Raw genomic sequence first — 23,274 nt, 5'->3', positions numbered from 1 at the left:
TAGAAGGAAGCAAAATAATGTCCAAAAGCCATAGAGAAAGCAGAGGCCTGAAGACAGAAAATAGTGACACAAGTGACAAAGACTGACCTGCATTTTATCAGCACAGGAAAAGTACCTCAGGTACTGCCAGAGCCCACAAAGCTGCCCATGCAACAACGTGCTTTGAGCTCCTTGTATAAAGTACTGAGTAAAATGCTGGTCCACTGAAGTCCGTGGGAGCTTTGCCATTGACTTCAATGGTAGTTCCAATCCTGCTCTTTCATTTCTTCTGCTGATAACACTGTAAAGAGCTTCACTAAGTTAGGAAGTGGAAACACACCCAAGGCACTGTGAATGATGAGCTGCATGTCTGGAGATGGTCACTAAACTGTAAATAAAGCTGTAAGTGTTTGGACTTTGCTCACAGAAATGTGTTTGTTTTTTTTCCCCAACTGAAAATTCAGGCTTGATAGAGAGCAGGGAGAGCACAATAACTTTGAAAACCTTCTGGGGCAGACTGACATGAAGACCAAGCTGATGCCAGAAACACAAGTAACTGACCTCTCTTAGAAAGTCATTTGTGCTAGCCAAAATACAGGGTATAAAATGTGTATTAGCAAACAATTAAAACTTCTGACAGCAGCTGACAGAAGGACATGCCAGAGAACAGCTCTGTGGGCCCTCAGCCTTTTGTTCCTTTCCATATATATTTTCGCTTGGTTTTAGAGTTAGCTCCCGAGCCCACACCTCCCAGATCACTGAGCTGTCCAGGAACCTTCCAAATTCCCATCAGTTTTACAGAGAAGGCATCACATCTCTTAATTTTCAAGGGAGAGCTAGAGCTCATCAGACTTGGTAACTATAAAACATTGCTGGCAGTCTGGGCTTTCTTGTGACTGCCTTCCCTTCCCCAGGCAGCAGTGGCAGAGCAGTGCAGCAGCTGAGCAAACACAGGCTGGTGTGTTGAGCTGGGAGAGCTGGTGAAAAGCACGGCAACACCCCAAAGTCATGGAGCACAGAGGGAGAGGATACCTGTATATGAAGTTTGGTTTCAAGCTTTAAACAAGAAAGGCGTCAGTAATCACAGGATTTTGATATTTCTAAGGGCTAGCAGAAAAACGCAGAATAACGAGGTTTGACGTAATTCCTGAATTACATCTTCCTTCTCTGGTCCATACTGCAAATTCATGCATTTCTAGGCTGTGTCACTCGGAAAAGTAAGTAGTTGGCTTCATCAGACAGCTCTGCCCGACGTCACGCTGACCACAAACACCTCTCTACTGCTCTCTGAGGGAACCCTTCAGTATCATGCTAGCTGTACACAAACCTGGAAGACACGCAGGTGTTTAGATCTCCTAATCTGAGCTCCAGATCTCACTCAGAGCCATCTTCTGGTTCTCAGTGCATCTTTTGATCTAATCCTTGTCCTGACTTGTATCGGTGATAATGCCACTGGCAACAGGTGAAGTCAGGAATGTGAGAACAAAGAAATGTAGAACAGACGGAGACCATCCAGGCCATAAAGCCCAGCTTTCTGAAAAACTTATGAGCCTGAAAACTTCTAGTTCTTCTACCCACTTCCATTTCATGAAAGAAAAGTTTTTAAATTGCCCTATAAACAGACATGTATTGACATTTTCCATCCAATGAATGAACGGCTGTTCATTTAAGACCAAAAATCATTTTCACATAAATGAACCTAAAATTAATTTTCATCTTCTAGATTAACAAAAACTGAGATGCTGTTAAAAAGTATTTTACAAGGTTGATGCAGACTTAAGTTAGCAAGTGCCAGAGTAGCTGGCACCTCGCTACCATGCCTGGAAGAACTGCTAACCCCAGCAGAGCTCCTCCGACCCCCTTGCACAGCAGCCCTGCTCCTGCCCATCAGTCACCCATTGCAGAGAGCACCCAACACCCTGCACGCATCTGCTCAACAAACAGCAGAGATGCACACTGAGCTGTACAATGGAAAGTGAAATGAGAAAGGATGCACTCCCTCGATAGCATGAGACTCAAGACATGAGAGCAGTAGATGCCAGAAAAGCAGACAGAAAGAGCTGCAGCATCTATTACCATTTACTGGGTACACTGTTTTTTGCACATAAAACACTAACTCCTGTTCCTGCCAAACTTAAAAGCAGAATTCCCACTGGCTGGCCTAAGAATCAGGCCCACTACGTATTTTAAAAAGTTAGATCAGCAGCTTTCAAAGTCTCTGGAGGGTTTTCATAACACTGCCTAATTAATTCACAGGCAAATAGATTATTTCTCAGGAGGTGAAAAGCAAGAATTATTTAAAAGCAGCCTTTAGGCAAACTACCAGGGAATAAGAAAAATATAACTACTGGTTATGTCAGATTTCATTTTCCAGATCAAAAATTATTCTATCAGCTCCTTCTCTTTGCTGTGAGTCTTAAAAGGCGTAACGAGAACCTGCAAGGGCAGGAAAAGAAACTGCTCCATGCAGCTCCAGATACCCATGATCCACACTGTAATGCACTTCTGCTAACAAACATCTCCTAAATGGGACCACACCAAGGCATGGCAAGGAGGCACAAAGGTGGAAGTGCTTTCCCCTCATCTCCAAGTCTCTTCTGCGTGGGGCAGAAAAGCTTTTTTCATATTGAATTATGCAATGCAAGTGACATTACAGGTCACAGCTTGACGTAAGTAGGACAACTGTAACCCCTTAGCCCAATATCTGCATAAAACAATAATAAAAGACCTTATCCAGAGGTCTTATTTTCTAAGTGCCATGAGTTAGTCTTGGTGGGAAAGCACAGCTGCTGGTGAAGTCCCACAGAAGGTTAGTGACAGTGCTGGAACGAGTCAAGGTCTTCTCACTGCCCTGCTGACAAATGCTGCCTCCAGGTTTGCAATCGCTGTAGTTGGGCACAGATCTACTGAAGCAACTGAAACTACACCTGCTTACACCAGCACTGGTTTTGGCTTGAAAGGGTGGTAAATGTTTTTCGAAATTATGTGTGGAACATCAGAAGACGAAAAAGGCATTAAAGTCTCAGGTCCTAGTGGAAGTCAATACAACCAAATTCTATAATATCTCTTCAAAGAAGCCAGCTCAGATGAGAGTGATAGGAGAGCTCTCATGTTGATACATCACTTAGCTGATAATTTAGAAAAGCTTACTTAGTATTAGCTCTATGCATAAGAGGTTTGTGCTTCTTAATCCCACCTAAGCCTTTTAAGACACTGCGTTTTTTAATTCAAGTTTTTACAAAGGAGAGGGTGTTAAACTCTGTCCTACAACAAGAAGAAAATGGTACAGGCTGGAGAGCAAAGGACCCTGTGAAAAGCACAGCAAGTGAAAGATGTAGCAAACCATTAGGCCAGCTTTGTGGCATTCCCATGTCCTGTGCAGGCAGTGGGAAGGAGTGGAGGGCACAGCACAGGCTGGTTGGACCCTGCCTGGGTGAGCAGAGATGCTGCAGCTAGCATGAAGGGAGGCTGCTGTCAGGGCAGCAACTCCAAGTGGGGGAAAGCCCAGGATATTCCCCCATCAAGTTCTGTGAGATAACTACAAGAACAAATCAAGCAGATATCAAGTGACCAATAGCTAGATCACCGGCCAGAAAAGCATCTCACCACTAAGACTCTTCTGCAAGTAGCAATATTATTTCTCATTTGCTGCAATACTGCTGCAGTTGCTGTTCAAAGCTGATTCTCTCTGCTTTGCCTTCAGGATGTGGGAATCATTCCTATGCAACAGGAGTGGTAAAGGGCTCTGCATTATTCAGCCCTGCTATCCCATCAGCCTTACTCCTTCTCCCCACACACTGAACAAATTTCCCCCACAGCAAAACCAGCTTCTGGAAACTCCCAGGTTGGGATAACAGTGTCTTTGCTCTTGGCACAGCAGAGGTGATGGCTGCTGCTCCCCTGCCAAAGTCTTGGTTTGGGGGAACTCTGCTGCTGAGCTGTTTTTCTTTTGGGGGTGTTAAACAGCAGTTTTGAAAATCTTTAAATATTCAAACTTGGGCTTAGCCAGTCAGATCCAGAAAGCACTCAGAAAACACCAGCTTCTGAGCGGGCTGGCGCAACCTCCTGTTTTTCTGGGATGCCCTCCAGGTACCTGAGGACTGTAAAGCAGAGAAGAAGGGAGAGTCAATAATTCACGCTTTTACAGGACAAGATTCAGATAAGCCTGAGCAAACCATGCGCTCTGCTGGGGCTTAGCTGCTCCAGTCCTTACATATTTTTGGCTGACAGCTCCTTTGAATTCTAAAGGAAAATTAAGAAGCTTGCTGTTTTAAGAGGTTTTGCAAATCTCCTTCCTTTAATTCTCCTCATGTACTCTATATGGGTGTGTTCTCATTACAGTTAGGAAAGACCTGAAGATCTTGTTTCCAGGCTCTTCAGAATGGGGCAGATTTGAATTCAAGTCACGGAATGTGAAAACAAAAAGGGTAACACTGAAGGATTTCCTTACTCACCATCCTTCCCTAGACTCGACTTAGATCTTGGGAGTTTTACTGATTTCTGTATCTTTTCACCGCTACAGTGCCAAAATTGTATTTGATGTTAACGCACTCCAGACAAGATATTTACATTTCTTCATGGAGTCATCTAGATTTGAATGCATTTGGCCCAAAAAAAGCCCTAAGAGCTGACTCATGGTTGGTCTGTACAGTAAGGCAGGTATTGTGGCAGTCGCAGTCAGAGCCGCGCGGAGTGGTCGAAGGGAGATTCTGATGAGGACACTTAGGATTATTTTAACGATGCGCACAGAAAACATAATGCAAGCAAGGACTCATTTCTGTTACATTCAAGAAAATGTTTACGTTGGCAGAAAATGTATCTCTTCAAAGCCTATTAATGCAGCATTACAAAAGGCAGAACAGTCAGTTCCTCAAACCAGAGCTCAAACCTGTTTACTTTGGTGAAATAAACAGTTAAAGGCAACAAGGGGTGCAGCGCCATTGGACAGTCCAATGCGCCGAGCCCAATCCTACAAATGCTTCCTCTTACAAGGAGGCCAAAAATCAAACTAAATGATACTAATCAAACTTAAATGACGTTAATACACATAGCAGCTCTGTTCTTGCCAGCAGTAGCTAGAAATAAAATTTATCAGGCTATTTGTCAAGGTGCAGTCTTGCAGAACACAATGGCATAAGCCTAAATAACACATAAATAAATAACATTTTCATTAAGTTTTTCAGCTGCTTTAGCCACAAACTGGCAGTCACGCTTACCAGGCAGAAAATGGTTGTTTTTTAATAGGCTGTTCTGAGAGTGGCAGGCAACAGGGACACTTCCAAACCGTATCTTACTATTTTATCAATCCCAGCCATGCCAGGACAGACGCTTGGGCTGCCTCCAGGCAGGACAGCTCTGTGTGACCGTGCTGCTCCCAGCAGGCAGCCACAGCGTCTCCATCCTGCATTCCTGACACCAGGACACCACTCCCATGCTGGGACGAGCACAGTGCAGACATCCAAGCATGTTGCATGGAGCCAGCCTGAATAGGAATTGGTGGTGCTGAGCCAGAGCTAATAAGGCTGGCGAGACCTGAGCTGACTCCTGCAGTCATGAGCGCAGGGAGCCAGGTCAGGTCCAGCACTGTACCCAGGCATTACCCTTCCCAGAATCAGGAGCACTGGGAAACAGCACAGAGAGCAGCTCAGCTCCCACAGAGCTTACTTAGCATCAGTCAGCCTTATATCACACAGAGCTGTCTGCATATTTCACACTGCTCTTTCCAGAACTCACATTAGCCAGTTTCCTTCCTTACCTGAACCATCCCAGTGTCTAACATGCAGTGGTGAGCTGAAACTAATTTTAACAAAATTAAAATATTCTGATGAGTTGTAGCCAATCTGTAGTGGAACCGTTTGCAAACAGATGGTCAGACTTATCACGACCATTTAGTCTGATCTGCTGGTTAACGTGGGTCACAGAAGTTCCTTCCTGTTGGTAGATTACTTCTGAGAGCTATCAGCCAGCACAGCACTGGGCCAGCACTGTTCTCCATCACCTGTGTGGTGACTTGAACAGTACAGCTGAGCAGCATGGCTCTTTTTCCAGCATCACAAGATTCAGAAAGGTGCAGTGGGCCCCACTGTGCTGGGATTCAGTAGGAGCTGTAGAGGGCCACCACCAGCTCCAGGAGCTCGTACTACCAGCTCCCATTGGCAGGGGGCTGTCACAAAGCCCTGCCTCCACTGGCAGAGAAATCAAGCGGAATTTTGCTTAAGTAAGGGCTGAGTCAATCATGAGTCAGGACTCGTGGACTTGGCCCAAAGCATACATACATTTTAAAATAATTGCCTTGAGTGCTTGGATAAGTTTTCAGCAACAGTGGGGAGATGTGAATAATTTTGGTCCAGAATGAAGATCAAAGACTGGTGAACACATCCATGCTACCCAGCCTTGTGGGCACTGTCCAGCCCAACCACAGGAGCTGTTTGCTTCCCAGGGTGAGAACCTCAACCCATGAGTGTCGAAGAGTGAAATCATAGCTACTCTTTGATGTATTTATATGGGTGGAGATTCCAGGTCATGCAATGAAATGGGATTACTCACACCCTTTTGTTCCCAGGGATTAAAGCCTTTATCTTCACATTCTCAGCAGGAATATCATAATGTTTTGGGAAAGAAACCTTAAGATCTATACCAGTTACACACTGCTGTTCTTTTAAATATATATGATATGTGGTTAGCCTTCAGGACAGAATACAGAAGCATAAGAACAAACAAATGAACTAACAGTAAAGGATGGAGTACAACTGAACAACTGAGCACGGTCTATCAGTATGGGCCCAGTCTTTTTTTTTTTTCCCTCACTCCCACAGAGCACTCATCACTTGTAATCATATGGGAAAACTGCACCAGCAAAATAACATATTGTTAATATTCCTACGTTGATTCTTTTCTGCCTGTGATATCTTGCCCTAGCTTGAAGTGCCCCAGGCACATCTATTACATTCATCCAATGGATATGGCTCCTTCAGGTTTGAAGGTAATGAAGAGATCCATTAAAGCATTTGCCTGCTTGGTACCAAGTTCATATCTCAAAGGATGAGCGTGACCCCAACATACAAAGTCGATTTAGGAGCCAGAAGAATAACTCAATTTAACAGGTATCAGTACTCCACAGTAAGTATCTCAGTGCTTGTTCTGACCTCTTGGCAAATGCAAAGTAAGCCAAAGTAGTTTTTCCCTTCCACAAAAAAGGGGACAGCCACATTGCTTTTACTGGGGGTATGAGCATGAACAAGGCAATTATGGTGAAGAAGCTGGCATGCAGGAGCTTGCTATGCTCAGGTAATTTGCCTGCACATCAGAGCCCGCAGCACAAGCAAGGCTCAGAACCAGCACAGATTGTAAAGTGGGGTCAGAAATACACAACCTGGGCAGGCACAGCTACAGAACCTCAGCACCGCTGTCATGGGTTACATAGAAACCTTTCTGCTATACATTGAATTCATGCTCTGTCATTTGGCATCACGGTAACTGACATAACATACATGTGAGTAACACACACACAGGTTCATTAGCAGCTCAGAAATTCTCCTGTGCTAAGAGGAAGAAGAGATGATATCACAGCACAGATGTAAGAGTGGAAATGGCGCTTCGGTTCAGGACCAGAAGAACAGATCTCTGTGGCAGCCCATGGGAATCCCAACAAGATTTCCCTCCAACCCAACTGTTTCTATTTGTATTTGTTTAGGTGATGTCCCTTTGTAATCTGTCTTAGCTAGCCAGAAGAGGCATGCCATAGGGAAGCTATTAGCAGTAATTAGCATTACTGGCCTTCAGCAGATGCTGTGAACCAACTGCAGAGTGCTAGGTGCTGTACAGGTCAAAGCAAGGAACAGCCATGCCCCAGAGAATATGAAGCTAAGTGAGTAAGCAGTACGTGTCAGTTCACAAGTTTAAAACATGCCTTACAGTGCTTCTCAACCAAATAGCAATGACAGACTTCAAAAATCTATTTTAATTCCTCATGTCAAACCATGAGGTGAGCATCCTGTCTCCACTGCAGAACACAATGTCTCGTGCTCACAGTCATGAGGCAAAGTGTAAGCAAGAATCTCAAGCACACTGTGAAGCAGAAAAGGAAAATTCCAATTAAAAACTATTCAGTTAAAAAACTTATCACATGTCTTTCTGACACTATTTTTAAAAAATGTTCAAGCATGATAGCAACTTGGCGAAGTGCAGAACAGGTTAGAGAAAACAGATGAAGAAAGAGAGAGCAGGAACTACATGCAATGAGAACAGCACATCACGCAGCAGCCACGCCATGGGCACTTCAATCACTGCTCAGGATTTTGCAGACGTATCTAAGAGAGCCTTAATAAGGGATTTCATGCTCTGTTCCTTAAAAGGCCAACCAAAATTGCACTTATCTGCCATCACAGCAGACCACTGACCATAGGCTCAGAAAAAACGCTTTCACAGAGATCCCAGTGAGAGTCTCTCCCTCATCCTGCCATTACTTGGTAATCAGTGCGACCCAATTGGGACTGAGGGGGCCAAGGACTTGCAAAAGACTTATGCACATGCTTAAGACTGAGCACAAGAATAGCTGCAGTGAAATAAAGCACATTTATGAGTGATTTCATAGAGTAAGCTGAACTCTGCAACTGCTCGGCATTTCTGCTGATTGCATACGCATCAATAAAAGGATTGTTTTGCTAACAAGTATCAGCTGGGCGTTACATGGAAGGGAAAGGTGAAGACATGAGAAATCAGGATGGAAAGTTGGTTGCTGAAGGAAAATCAGAGACTGAAGAAAGAGTGTTTGGCTCTTCCAGCAATTACAAAACCTGCCCAGATCCCAGAAGGGAGAGCTCAAGTGAGCTGCCTGCCATAGCTGTGCTTCTAGTGCTCACAAAGGTCAGCCTGGCCACAGGAAAGCGCGGGCACAGCCAAATGCCAAGAGCTGTGGGTTATTCCTGCAGAACAACCACAGATAAAAGTTCAGCTCCTCAGTTTCCCCCCTCAGTAAAATGGTATTGATCGTTAGTGAAGTTCTACTTGAGAAATCCTCGTATTTCAGAACAGTGGTAACAGTGCTCTGCCTGACAGATATATATGTGCTGTAGGGCACGAATGGTGGCATCACAGGGCTGCTGCCTCCATGGGGCTCTGCAGAACACCGCTGCAGCAGGAACCACAGTTAAATGAATTAGCACTGTGTGCAAGGATCTGAGCTACTGCATTTGGTCAGTTATTGGAAGGGTGACCAGAGCAAGAGAAATTTCTTCTTCTCTGAAGGCAGGGAGCCAAAAGACCAGCAATTACCAAACAATGTGCAGACAGAGCATTGCAAGCATTCCTCATGGGAAACGTAAGCCTCTGCTCCAATCCATGTGTGATGGGGAGCATTGTGGGCAGGTCAGGACCATGCAGAGCCATGGGGATCGCATTTGAATCCTTAAGCCTCAAATTGGGCTCTGTTCCCCACAGGAGTGTCCAGGGCACAAAGGAAAGCTCTGAGCACAGCTTGAGCTCCGCCTCTGGCTTGCAGCAGCAGGGGCTGTCTAGCCCTCTGTTCTGTTCCAACATACCAAAGTGGCTTCTTCTCTTTAGATATTTTTTAAAATGCACTTCTGAGCGCTATTATTTTTACTTTTAATCTGGGAACCCTAGAACCTGGTCCAAGACCTCAGGAACCATCCCAGAACATGCCCTGGAAGCCCAGAGTCCCAGCTGGACCCTTGCAGCCCCTATTCAACTCCAGCCCTGAACTGTGGCTCCTCATCATTCCTCCATAAGGCCAGCAGCCAACACAATTCCTGCTCAAAGAAGGTGGCACATAAATATATACCAGGTGTAGGAATGAGCATGAAACCAATCAAGCAGTGAGAGCACAGCAGCATCACCAGATTGCGCAACCACGTATGTGTGTACATACACTCACACACGTATCTACATACAATTTTCCCTTTTCCCGTAAGGCATTTTATTGTTTTGTTAATTCCCAGGATATAATCTGTTTTGCATTAAGTGGGATGTTAAGCATCTAATTGTCAAGTGCTGATAAGCCATGGGAAATTTTATGACAAGATAAACATCAGCTGAATGGAGATAAAACACTTCAGATGCTAAGGCAAGATTCCAGGTGAGATCAGCCTGCACGCTTGTGAATACCAGCATGGAAGGCATGCCAGGAGGAGCTGCAGAAATGCTACAGGTGGAAATGGACAAACTGAAGAGCTGAAGATCAGAATCAGCTGTTACCAACTGCTCTACATTCCCAGCTGTGTGGGGCACTGACACTTTGCACCTGGACTGATGTCATCATCTGGGAATGGCCTCAAGTTTCATGTGTTTGATGTAAAACCTGTCATTTACTCCTAAAGTACCACAACACCTACAAATAGTGTCAAGTACCCAGAAGTACCATAACACAGACTGTAAACATGTTTTTTTGCCCTCTTTTATCTCTTCAAATCAGACTTTGCAGCATGGCCCCAGCCCAACAGCTAGAGCCAGTCCCTCGCCATCTGGCCCTGCCACGAGAAGTTCATGCCCTCGTAGGTGAAGATGTGACATTTCTGCAATTCAAACTGAGCTTGTCAGCCCAAGTAACTGCTTGATCTTATGAATGCCAGCATTACGTTCCATTTCCTCCTGTCCATGTATGTCACACTATCCTACTACAGGCAGCGAGCTCTAAGCAGAGACTTCTCACGGCTGCAGCAGCAGCCCCAAGGCTGTGTGAGTCAGCACACTACCTCACACCTACTACCAAGACCCAATATTTGGGTGTCACTTTTACTTTGGGTACTGGCCCACTGGTTTTGTGATTACACCTCTTCAGTTGTCAGTAAGCTGCTGTCTAGAGCAGCACAAGCACAAGGGAAGGAAAACACATCCACTTTGTGCTGGCTCTAGACTAACAGCCCCTCCATCAGCCTCAGTGTTGCATCAGCTGGCTCCTACTTATCTCCACGACCTCCTGCTACTTGCCACTCTCTGTCATGATTTTGGAACAGCAAATGCAGCGATTGGGTTTTGTGATCCTAGAAGACTTTGAGCTTCTTAACCTCAAGCACTATTTGTTTTGCTTGGCACATTCTCTATGACCGAACAAGAATGGGACTGGCTCTCCAGAGCAGCCTCGGGGTTAGCTGCCTCCAACCAGAGCCTGGAAGTGACAGTGATCCTGCCTCTAGCCCACCCCACAGACCTCTGACAGTCTTGTCTGGAGAAGCTGCACAGTAAAGGAAAGGTCTTACACGTTGTGTGAATTGACTGGGAGCTAGAAGAGAGGAGAAACATTCCATCTGCCTCTGGCACTCTGCTTTCAATGGACACAAATAGACTTTGCAGGGCACCCAGTTGCTCCAAAACAACAACCTAGCATCCCCGTCCTGTATCTTCAATCCACCAGCACAGCTGGCTCATACCCGAGCTTAGCAGGCTCCTGCTGAAACCAAGCTGAAACCAAGGTCTTTTCCTCGCAGCTCTTCCTCCCTCAAGGTTTTGCATCATACAGCTCTCTGTTGAGTGAACAGCTCAGCTGGAATTCTCTTTTCCTACTCTCTGGGCTGCCATGACGATTTTCTCATGCTCTCTGAGACTGGTGGGGATTTCTTCCCTCTTTACAATTCTTTTCTATTTTGTTTAAAAGATGACTATTTTCAGGGACCTGAAATTTCCTGGTAATTCAGCGTTAAAAAGCAACTGGCAATAAGCTCACTTCCAGTACTGAAGAAGCTGCTTTTTTCCTCCTTTTACTTTCTTTTCTTTTCCCATTTTTGCTACACAAAGTGTGAAAGGAAGCCAAGAAAAAAGCACTGTAAAGTTTCTACGTATTTTAGGGACAAAAGCAGTTGTCACTTCAAAGGGTATTTTTACACTTCATCATATCTCAGGTGACTCTATTATGCACGGTGCCACTGCAAGCCAGGTAACAACAAAAACAGTCTTACACTGCATGTAAAATGAAGCTCACATCCCCAGCAGAATCAGAGCTGCGAGCCCGGCCTGGGGCTGGGCACTGGTGAGTCAGCACTGACCATCCCTGAAGCGCCTCCAGCAGCTCTCACCAGAGCTGAATCAGGCCTAATTCCATTTTAGCCTGCTAAGTGAAACACATTTCTGACAACTGCATTTTGTAGCTTCGAGTTATTTTTTGTCTCTGCTCTAAACTAACTTCACCTGTCTTTTTGTCAAAGACAACATCTCCCCACTGGCTTCTTGACCTGAAATGGATTGAATTTCAACACTGAAGCTCTCTGAGCTCAGATTTTGTGAGTGTTGCTTGCAATTACTGTAGGGATCTGAGAGAATTTGACATGAAATCCTTTGGCTCCAAATCAGTGTTTTACAAACACAATATATATTTTTTTTTTTCCTCCTTTTTTGGCCTGAAGGTGGAATGTACATTCTTTGGGTAAAAAAGAAAAAAAAAATTAACAAAAAAACCCCACTAATATCTACTTCTATGAGGAGTTCTAGTACACTGCTATTAAATCATTTAATGTAGGATCAAGCCCAGCAAGCTTAGCATGACTTGTTCACTGATTTGAAGTTACCTCTACGTGAACTGATGGAGTACTCCAAGTACTGCTCCTTAACGAGCTGTGGCTACCGAAAAGCACTGTTGCTACATTAACTAATGCATTAGAAGACTTAATTCAGATGACAAGGCAATTTCTTGCTGGCCTTCCTTTCACAGTAACATCTCTCCTTGCTCCTTCCCCAGGCCAACAGAGGTGCACTCTGCCTCTCAGACCTTTGCCAGCTTTCTCTAGGATGAAATTCCTAGCGGTAAAAGAATCTCGTTAAAAAATGTGAGGGGGAGGGATGAAAAAATTTCAGTTGCTTTGTAACTAATTTTGCTCTGCTTTGTTGCCCCTGATATTTCTAGCTGGCTGACTACAGCCCAGCGCTGCCTCCCCACGCACAGCCTGCATGAACACCACAAGGACCCAACATTGAATGACCCAGATGTGGACTCCTTGCAGCTTAAGGTTGAAGCCCTACTACAGGACAGGCATCTGAAAGCCATGTATGTATCTGAAGTCATCTGAAGAAAAATCCTCCTGAGTCACTGACCGTCTGCATGGAGATCACTGCACAGCTGCCATCAGTTTTTGCATTGCCAGGGAGGGCTAGCAGCATCTGGGCAGCGGGGATGTTGCCTATTCTGGCATTTAATTCAGCAAGGCCTAGGCTGTGCATGCTGGGCAGCCGTTCATGCTGATGCCAGCCTGGCTGCACTATGCCAAGGCTAGCCCCTCAGCATGCATATGGGAAAAACACAGCACACCCACACTCAGAGTCACAGGCTCCAGTCCCAGCTGAGTCAACTCAGCCCCATGTTTTTGCAGAGAAGATATGTGGAATCTGATTGAGCTTATCACGTGTGTACAGGGCAGGGAGTGGCTCTTTGACTTCAAAGAACAGATAAGGCCATCAAAGTAATTGCCATCTTTAAACACTGTCTCCTTACTCACCAGATCACCACTGAATTCAGACTCCAAGCCTCTCACTCCAGTAACCAAGTGGATGCATTTACTGCTTGCCGCTCCTGTTTTAGCTTGCAGAGTCAGCGCCGCCCTGGGGAGAAGAGTCATCAGGAATGACTTTCTGCTTAAGGATCAACAGCTTCTGGTTAGAAGCTTTGTCTGAGATACAACATGATATAATACCCACTGCCTGGGGACTGTGAGCCCCCCATGGGGCTGTAAGCGTCAGGCTGCCCACACTGGGAGCAGGGACTGCCTTTCCTTTATTCCCTGCATAGCACTCCTGTGTTTGGGAAGTAAATGTATGAGGTTATGGTGTGGGCCTGAACTGAGAAGACAGTCACTCAGAAAGAGGGGGGTCCTGTTTAACCCCAAGGGCCTGTTCCCGCAGAGCAAGTGCAAGAGAGCACAGCAAGCAGGCAAGATGACAGGTTCCCCACCCTGAGAACAGGAGATGGGAGACACCACCCTTGGAAGAGCTGGGATGCCAGAGAAGAGGCAGAGGTGGATGAAAACAAAGTGAACTTTGTGGCTGACTCAGGGCAAGACACAGCCTTCTGTCAAGGGCTCTGCTTCACCCAGCACCACCTTGTTAGGACTCAGATGGAAAGAATTTCACTTGCGGGCAGCAGAGCAAGGCAGATAGACTATCTCAGCACCCCACCCCATCTCTCACTAGGCTTGTCTCAGGTTTTGATATGCAGCATGCAAATTTGGAATGCATTCATAAATAAATGTCAAATTCTCAGATGTATTGTCAGCCTTAAAGAAAATGAGTGGACTTAATTAAAAATCCCACTGTTTCTTTTAGTCATGACCTGAGTCACATCTACAGCCTTACTGCTATGTAAATGTGTAACGCATGCATAGAATTGCGACCAGTACTTACTGACTGTGAGAAGCCAGCAAGATGACTATGCCAGTATCTGAGAAAATCATCCAGAAGCTGTAGCAACAAGAGGTTCAACAACTCTGAGGATTCCCTGCGCAACATACTTCTAAATGATACGTAGATTGCAATTACTTTCAATTACAAGATGCCAAGAAGTTTTTTTTCCATGTTTCTCATCCAATACATTTTGCTGTATTTCAAATACTTTGCTTCATCGGGTGACAGCGCAGACCCATACAGATCCGGATGTGCAATAATAAAAAACGACTCATAGTAGGCTGACACCTATAACCCCTAAAAACATATTTGTCCAAGTTGACATTCCTGACGCCTATTTGGTTTCTGTGCTGCAGCTCCCGTATTTCTGACCCCCGAAATGCAGCACTCCCGCCTGGTGCTCAGTGGTGGGAATGTCAGCTCTGAGCACTAAGGCTGCAGGACACCCTGGGGCTGGAAAATTCCTGGCCCAAGGGGCCGAGGGCTGAGGGAAGGGCACTGTTCCCCATAGGCTGTATGTAACACAGCCATTGCTGTCCCCTGGCTCATCCTGCCCGGAGCATCACCCTCACTGCTCACGTGCTTTCAGTGGGATAAAAGAGGAACCAGTATCAAAAGCTGACCCCAGCACCACAACTGACATTAAACCAGCAGAAGGCACTCGCCTCGTGCACACAGGATATACCTGCCCATGTTATCCCACGAGAAGACTTCATCCAAACCACAACAAAGGCTTCCATGGGCTTTGGATGAGATCTGCTTCAAAGTTCTCCCTTTTCCAGAACAACCTCATTCTGGATCTATGTTGGCTTGTCACAAAACCAGTGGCAAACATCCAATGACTTCAGCAGTAAGTATGTTTTAGCAAAACTCATTACAAATGGGGTTAACTCTCTCCTAAAGAAGATAGCAAGCACTGCTTTTCCTTAGAACACACAGGGGGCCCTTAGCTGGCATGTCCTGCTGAGCAGCCAGTAGCAAACCCCTGGAGCACCGGGAGGTGGCTTTTTCCTGGCCTGAGCACACTCAGCCTCTTGGCTTCCCTTCATTCAGTTCATCAAGCAGATGCACAGACCAGCTGACCTGCTTTCCAGCTCTTTTCTACAGTCAGAGTTCCACCATGTTACTGGATCTTGTTTGTTGTTAATAACAGGCATTTAGACCTGATGTGAACAGGCACTTACACCCAATGACTTGCACACAGCAAACAAAGACAGTGGGCCAACTCTTGTCCTCTTGACACTTACCATTTTTTAGCTCTAGCAGCGTGCATGTAAAAGCAGGCAGAACACAGCTCAGTAATTTTGCAACCCGGGCTGTCAACCTTCAGTGCCAAGAACTCTACCTGTTGCAATATGAACACCACAGCATTATAATATCTGCAGTGCCTGCTCATGTGGTTAATAAAAGGTAGCCATCTCCTTTTTTAGTGAAGCAACATGGTTTGTATGTAGGATTTTCCACTTTTAACTCTTTTTTCTAAGAGATTAGAATTTGGTCATAAAAACCGTATTCTGGAAAGATGTTTAGCAGAGACACTGCCTTGGCTCAATTGCAAAAAAACCTTTTGATAGCAAACTTAAATCCTCCATTCAAGCTGTGAAGTGGCAGGACTGTGACACCAATGCAAGCATTTTCACAGAGGTTTTTCACATTCCCATCTGTTCCACCACACCCTGGCCCATTCAGTAACCATGGTCTCGTTTAAGACTCACAGAGAGCAGTGGGAATTTTCCCATCACATTGCAGGGCTCTACCAACACATAACTCACTGCCCAATTTTCTTTCCTTTGCCTTTTTGCTGAGCATGCTCTTACCTAAACCTGGCCTAAGCTCAGCAGGCCAGCTCCGCTTGGTACAACATCTGAGCATGTGCCTTAGTGCCAGGATTCAAGAATGCTCTTAAAAGCTTTGCTGATATCAGAATTGAGGGGCCTTTAGGTTCAGTTTTCATTCCCACAGCACTGGTAGAGCTGCTTTCAGGGACTGCTTGCTCCTCTTTACCGCTCGTGAAGTGCAGAATCTCCAGCCCTGTTGGCAACTACAGAAATCCCTCTCCACTCTGGGAATGCATCATTAATTGTGGAATTTGGAAATAGTGGATGTCCTTGCAGTTTTCAGACTCTCACTGTTGAGAAAGTAGATCCTGTAAGAGGACTCTGTGGGACTATTTCCTGCTTAGAAAATAAAGAACATCCAAGTCCAGGAATTCAGTCCACTGTGGATGTACTGAAGACTGAAGGTCAGGCTCTAACCTCAGCCACTCCACTGCCAGTCCAGAACACATGCTGAAAAGTTAATGGAATGACTTCAGACTTTCCCCAGCAGAGCTGAGCGCAGACACGGGCCCACACTGTCTGGAGATGGAGATATTCTGAGCCAGACTCTTCACCCTCAGTCTTGGGAACGTTTTCATAATGGAACATGATGTTTGCAGAAACTAGTCCAGAGGTGGCTTCTCCATCTGTAAATATGTCAAGAGCAAATTGGCAAGCTGACTTCTCCATCCCTGGAATGTGCAGGAAATAGCTGTAACTATACTTACCCATAAAAGAAATAGCTTCATTCCCATCACCAAAATGGTTTCTAACATGCCATGCTCACAGCAGCTTTGATAAAAGGCCGCAACACACTGTATGCCCCTTAAATGGCTTTTAAATCTCAGCCCAAGCGTTTCATTATGAGCTCATTAAAAGATGACTGTTCCTTCAGACTGCTGTGGTCACACAGCAGAACACGAGGTAATTGGAACCACTTCCCCCATCCTGCATCAACGTGTAATATAGCAGTCAATGTAAACGCTTGCTTCGTTGCCAATGTTGCCATACAAATCAGCACACCAGACTTGGCAGCAGTTCAGCCAAATCTGGCTCCAGCTCCAAGCTCATTCGTTTCACTGTTGTTAAGAAAAACAAATCTGTATCATGAACGTGCTTCAGAACCCTCACATTTCTGTTTTGTTTTTGCACAAAATACGGGTGAGATTCTGCTCTGTTTTACTTTGGTGCAAATCCAGAGTAACTGCACTCACTTTAATTCTTCCAGGTTCACACCGGTCTGCGTGTGATCTCAATGCAGCCCTAGATCTGACATAAGGGATGATTCATCAGCCAGAATACATCCTTTACTATGTCATTAGCATCACAAACTCATTCACACAAAGCAATTCACATCAGAACAAATACAGGAAGCAATATCAAAGCTGGTACAGACACCAGGATTGATGCTGGTGTAGCTGAGTCACTGATCTTGCTAAAAGTCCATGTCAGAAACTTTCTTTAACAATATTGATTTTCAAGTTCATTAACTGCAGGCAATAATCCAGTCTGCATTAGGACAAGCAAGAAAGAATATAGCTTGTTTTACACCTAATTTACATCCACAAAGGAGAAGAGTTTGTCGACTGGTTGTTTGTTGGTTGCTTTTTACCCCCAGAAAATCTTACTAGATATCTGTGAAAAGCTATCACTGTCTTAAATTAGGATTCCTTTTTGTAAGGGGAGAGATAAGGCGCGTTTGATATTACACTGTGATGGGGACTGTGGGTTTGCTCCCACCATGGCATGCAGTGCTGTGCAGAGCCCACGCTCACCCTACAGCTACCTGCACAGCATTTCACAGCAGTGTGCAGACACAGCTCACTTCAAAAATCAACGTAAAACACAACAGGGAAGTAGAAACTCAGCAGAATAAGAAGGGCATCTGGGGAAGTGGCGAGGATGCCAGTGCAGCCCAACCAGAGCCTTTAACACCTTCGTGAATGCCCAGGAACCCCAAATCTCCAAGTTCAACGTGCAGGAATTTGTGCCACTGAGGCTCTTCAGATACATGGTAGAGGGAGAATGAAAGTTAACTGAAATGCAAGGGCCTTAAGAGAAAGGGACCTGAAGCACACGTTCTGTAACAAAGAGGAACTCCTACCCCTTCAGTATGACAAAACAACACGATGTGTTTGCGCAGAATATCAGTAATATTCGTCATACAGTATTCCTAAATACTCAGTAATTTGGATACACATCATACCCTTGAAATGAAGCTATGCCAGAAGTGTAGAATAGCAACTGCCAAAAATAGGGGTTTTTTGCAAGCAATTACAGGAAAGAGAAGGAACGGGGCACGCTCTTACTGTGCCACGTGGGACCCTGGGCAGGAAAGAATCTTCCTTCTGCTCCCACCACATTCTGTAGTCTCTATTTTAGTTCAGCAAAGCCTCATCTTAATTCCTTATGCACTCTGGCCACCTCTTTCTACTGCAGGTGGCTTCAGACCCTTCCTGCTCTGTACGGACTTCCCTCAGCTTCCAGCTTAAATTTACCCATGGACAGCTCATAAACACTTGTTCTCTGGCCAGAACTGGGGTTCAAACTGATTCAAACCCATTGAAATTAATGAGGGTTTTTTTCCCCATTGACTTCAACGAGCCTTGAACTAGGGTCCTGTGTGTGGATGAAAACGCTTTGGGCAGTTTTTGTAAAAGGAGAGTTTTATCCTGTTGATCTTGGCCTCTCTCTTCAGCCTGCTGTGAACTGTCTGCCTTATTTTAATGCTGTATTCTTATCCTGTTCTAGTGCAAAACTCCTGTTGAAATCCAGCACGGTCTTGCCAAGTTGTTATTAATTACCGTGGTTCTCGAGGCTCAATCCTGCAAACTGATCTGCATGAGCTCACAGGTCTCTCTTAAAGGATCTCCTTTCAGGATTTCGGCTCTAGGTCTACAAAGCAAGGCCCAGAGGGAAAATGTGATTGGCAGCGGACGCTCTCAGCTCTGCCTGCCCTACCAGCACCACTACAACCTTGAGCACATAAGCCCAGCACTGCTGAGTATTAAAGGAAGGGCAGGAGGACAGCGGGGACACGGGCACGAAGAGCCTTGCCTCCAAACTTTTCAGTCCAAAACTACTTTTGCTTGTTAGAGTTCATTTAAGTAGAATTCAGCTGTGCTGGAGGAGGGCACAGCTCAGGTGCAGCTCTGAACAAAGGGAAGAAGGCCATGCAGCAGGGCTGAAGGGGAACAATTTGATTTTACTTTGGGGTCTGCAGCACAAGATGCTTCTCATCCTAACAAACAGCAAGATTTTGCACAGGATGCATGGGAACACAAAGTGTTGATGTGTGGGCATTTAATTGTATCTCCAGTACTAGGAAATCCTTCTTTGATTAAAATAGGGCTCTGGATTAGCCTGCTCTGCCTTTATTACTGAACTCAGTACTTGCTAGTGCCAGGATCACAGTAAAAGCAGGTTTAAGATATACTTGTGTTGTTCATTTTAGCTAAATGGTTTAAAAAAAAAAAAAAAAAAAGATGGAAAATGCTGCTTACCAATGGAAATAGAAAAACCTCAACTAGTTATTAGAAAAAGTTATGAGCTCTTCAATTAGACCACAGGTGCTTTATAAAGCAAGCAGGTCAAGATGTACTTTACTCCTTGAATCTGAAATGTTAAAATAATCATATTAGGTATTTGCACAGAATCATTCTGGATGAGTTCAGATCTCACTAATCTAGCTGCTCAGATGCCTGTAAAAATAAATAAGACCCTAAAAAAGAATGACATCAGCCATAACTACTTATTCTACTCCAGATTTGGCAGGTAAAAAATCAGCAAGAAACCAACTGCATTATGCTGACTGGGCTCCGCGCCTATTTCCCATCATATAGGGAGCCATGCCAAATCCTTGACACAATAGCAATTTTTGCTCAATGCCAAGTATTCTCAGCCTGGCAGTGTGAATGCACAGCCGTCTCCTGAGGTCATGGAACTGTAATGGCATCCAAACTGCAGCGAGCATCGCTGCTTTAGGAGGTGAAATGGTTGTTGCATGAGGCCATTTCCACTCAGCCAAGCTGCCAGAAGGTGTGTTACAGTGACACCAAACCAGGGAACCCTTAACGGAGCCACGGTGCATGCCAAGCAGCCAGCAGCTCATGGAGCAGTGGCCTCCAGGGAGCCTGGAAAACAGCTGGGTCAGGAGAGCTGCTGACCACCCCAGTATCAGGTATCTGTGCAAGCTATGACATAGCAACTGCCAGTCACGTTAGGTGACAAGTGGCTTCTATTTAGACGTGCTCTACTCAGTCAGTACAGAGATAACAAAAGTGCTTCACTGCACTGCATCCTTCCATAGGGATGGGGACACCTGACAACAGCACAGCAGAGAGCTTAGCTGCTAGGCTGCAGTGCAGGCACAGACAGTTCTTCCTCCACTTACAGCTGATCATCATGCCCTGCATAACAAACACTGAGTAGAATCATGCTGGCTTAATAGTATACTTCTACAGAGATGGACATGCTCAAAGGATGTAATTAGATGTTGTCAGCCACTAAGCAACATGTCCTGTGCATGTTTGGTCTGTATGGCAGACCCTTGTTTTCGTGCTGGAGGGTCAAAGCAGTACACTGAACCTGCCCAGCTGACAAGGTGCCAAGCCTTTCATAAGTCACTCAGGAAAGTCAAAGCGTCCTTAAAGCTCACAGGGGCATGAGTTATGAATGCTGGAGTACTCAAGAAAGGCAAAACACAACATTGCTGAGTTCCTGTATCCACAGAGCACATAGGCACACACTGCTAGTAGTAATTCTACAGGTACTTTCACCACAAATCATGGGGCATCCCCAGCTGTGATGAGTTCAGCTCATGCAAAAGCCATACGCCTATTCCTATCAGGCCCCTCATTTACCTGCTGCTGTCCTTGTGTGTTCCACTGTAACACAACATGATAAAACGTGGGAGCAGCCTAAGGCATCTTAACTGAATAACTACCAACAAGACATACAGCCAGCAGCACAAAGCACTCTGACCCAGACCCCTCTCAATGGCAATATCTGACAGAGAGGACTCAGGCTCTTCTCTCCACATCTTGACCCTGGCTACAGAAGTTTGGATGATTACTGAAATCTCATGGCCCTAACAGCAGGATGGCAAGAAAAGAAATTTTCCTACCACTTTCCCTTGCTAAGTGATCCAATCTATATTCTATGATCAGAAAGGAGATGAAAGACATGTAACACCATAAAGAGCTGATTCACGCAGCTGTAACTGGCTTATGCACAGGACTCACCATGGTTCTTTCCCTAGATTAAGCAACAGTCCTGTGCTTTATGCCAAACCCATCTCACGGAGGCACTCCAGTGTGCAAAGCCATCACCTGAGCAGACATGGGCACAGCAGGCATGAAGGAGGCTGACACACACACACACACACACACACACACACACACACACACACCATCCCACAAGCCAGCAGGAGCAGCAGAGGCAGGCAGCCATGTCACAGGTACCTGGTGCTTGCAGGACAGACTTCCCACCACCCCACACTGCTCCCCTTCTGCTCAGCCAAGTCAGGTGGGAAAGGATTCCCAGTGCCAGAAGAGCCCCAGGCAGGTGGCAAGCAGCTGGGAAGACCACGCTGCTGCTTTCCTAAGGCTCTGTGATCTCTCACTTGCAAGGCTTCTTAAAACCTTTTCTTCCCACCGCACATTAGCAATTCATTGGGTGGTTTCTACAAGTCTGAAAGGGAACAGACAGACAAATTTCTAACATATGGAGAGCTGGGGTAGAAAAACTGCAAAAACTTCCCTGTGAGACCAGCAGCAAGCCCCCAGCAGCAGGGCCACTATTGCTCCAGCAGTGCAGGGCTGCTGTTCCCCCAGCAGTAGGGCCACTAGCCTGCAGCAATGCTCCAGGGAAGGCACAGCCACGGGCACTGGGGAGGTCAGCAGGCAAGAAGCTGGCAGCAGGAGAGCTGCACATCTCCAGCCACCTTGTGCCCTCGGTAAGTCATTGCTATTCTCCAGTTTCCCTCTCCATAAAGTGGTGATCAAACTTCACAGCAGACTCAATTCATGAATGCCAAAAATATTAAGATACAACAGCAAAGATTCTGTATGTAAATCTGCAAATAAAACAGCATTTGTTGGGGAGGAAAAACCACAGGTGGGGCTGCGAAGATCCAGGTTTTGATGTCTCCCTGCAGCAATCTCCTCCCCCTGGAAAAAGGCTGTTCTGAAACACAAACTGCTTCTGTAATGTGAGTTTTGTCCAGCAGTTTAGTAGTATTATTTTTAAATTTACTAACACTAGACAGAAAGCCATCTGCAAGTTTACAAGCTCTCACACAATTGAGAAATTCCAAACACTGGGCTGTATTTTAAAAATTGCTTTGAAAAATCTGGTTTCGTATCACCTTTGGTTGCTAAATAAGCTTGTCTGGTGATTAACCACAGCCCACACAAAAATAGTTACAAAACAGTTTTATGACTAGAAATGGTTTTATGAGTAGAAATGGGCGTTGGTAAAGCAGACTGTTTTTTATTTTTATTTTTTTTAACTGAAGTTGAAATGTAAAAAGAAAAACAATACGAGCTCTGTAAGCAGATTCTTCATGGTAAATAAATATGCAGTGATTTGGAGAATGCTAAGCGATCGTTTTTAGGACATTTATTTTTGGCAGGGTAAACACTTTCAGACCCCAAGCAACTTCCCTGTGTGTACAGAATCTCCAACTGTGAAAACAAAACAAATAGCTGAGTTTCATTTGTTGCGATCAGAATTTTTTTCATGACTGTTTAGAATAAAGTTGGATGGTATTTGGAAATGCACTGTTGAAGCATTAATCTCCACTGGTAAACATCCTACAGTATGTATATAATACAGAAACTATTCTTGTACTTCAAAGCCTTCCCTCTTAATTTGGGAGAGCGGAGGATACAAACAACCTTTTTTCCCCCTTCCCTGCTTCCTTCACCTAGCAGAAATCCCTCACTGTACTGCTGCAGACTCCATGCACTCACACAGAAAAATTAGACAAACATCAGACAGCAAATTGCACTTGAGAAAAATAACTCTCTTGAGAAATAGGATATAATGGGAGGACTGTACAGTCTGGGAGCCTTAATATTTCCCCACTTGTCTGGGCAAAGGCTTTATTTTTTTTTTGTACAGGAACTCACTGTTG

General features: G+C 45.2%; 1 protein-coding gene across 4 annotated transcripts in view; it reads right to left on the bottom strand.

Annotated features, from left to right (window-relative positions):
- Positions 1-23,274, bottom strand: part of COPRS (coordinator of PRMT5 and differentiation stimulator) — a 132,697-nt gene that overhangs the window by 38,771 nt on the left and 70,652 nt on the right. The window contains exon 2 of one of the 4 annotated variants that reach the window (XR_006171115.1): positions 13,419-13,521. The exons of the other annotated variants lie outside the window; for them this stretch is intronic. The gene's annotated coding sequence lies outside the window, so the exon portion shown is untranslated. The remainder of the gene's footprint in view (positions 1-13,418; positions 13,522-23,274) is intronic. 4 annotated transcript variants of the gene reach the window in all.

This window comes from Centrocercus urophasianus, unplaced genomic scaffold, assembly GCF_019232065.1.
Source record: "Centrocercus urophasianus isolate 14NV4802_14NV808 unplaced genomic scaffold, USGS_Curo_1.0 seq_40, whole genome shotgun sequence".
In the NCBI taxonomy this organism is placed as follows: Eukaryota; Metazoa; Chordata; class Aves; order Galliformes; family Phasianidae; genus Centrocercus; species Centrocercus urophasianus.
The sequence above is the reverse complement of the archived record's forward strand: the minus strand, read 5'-3'. Positions and strand labels throughout refer to the sequence as shown.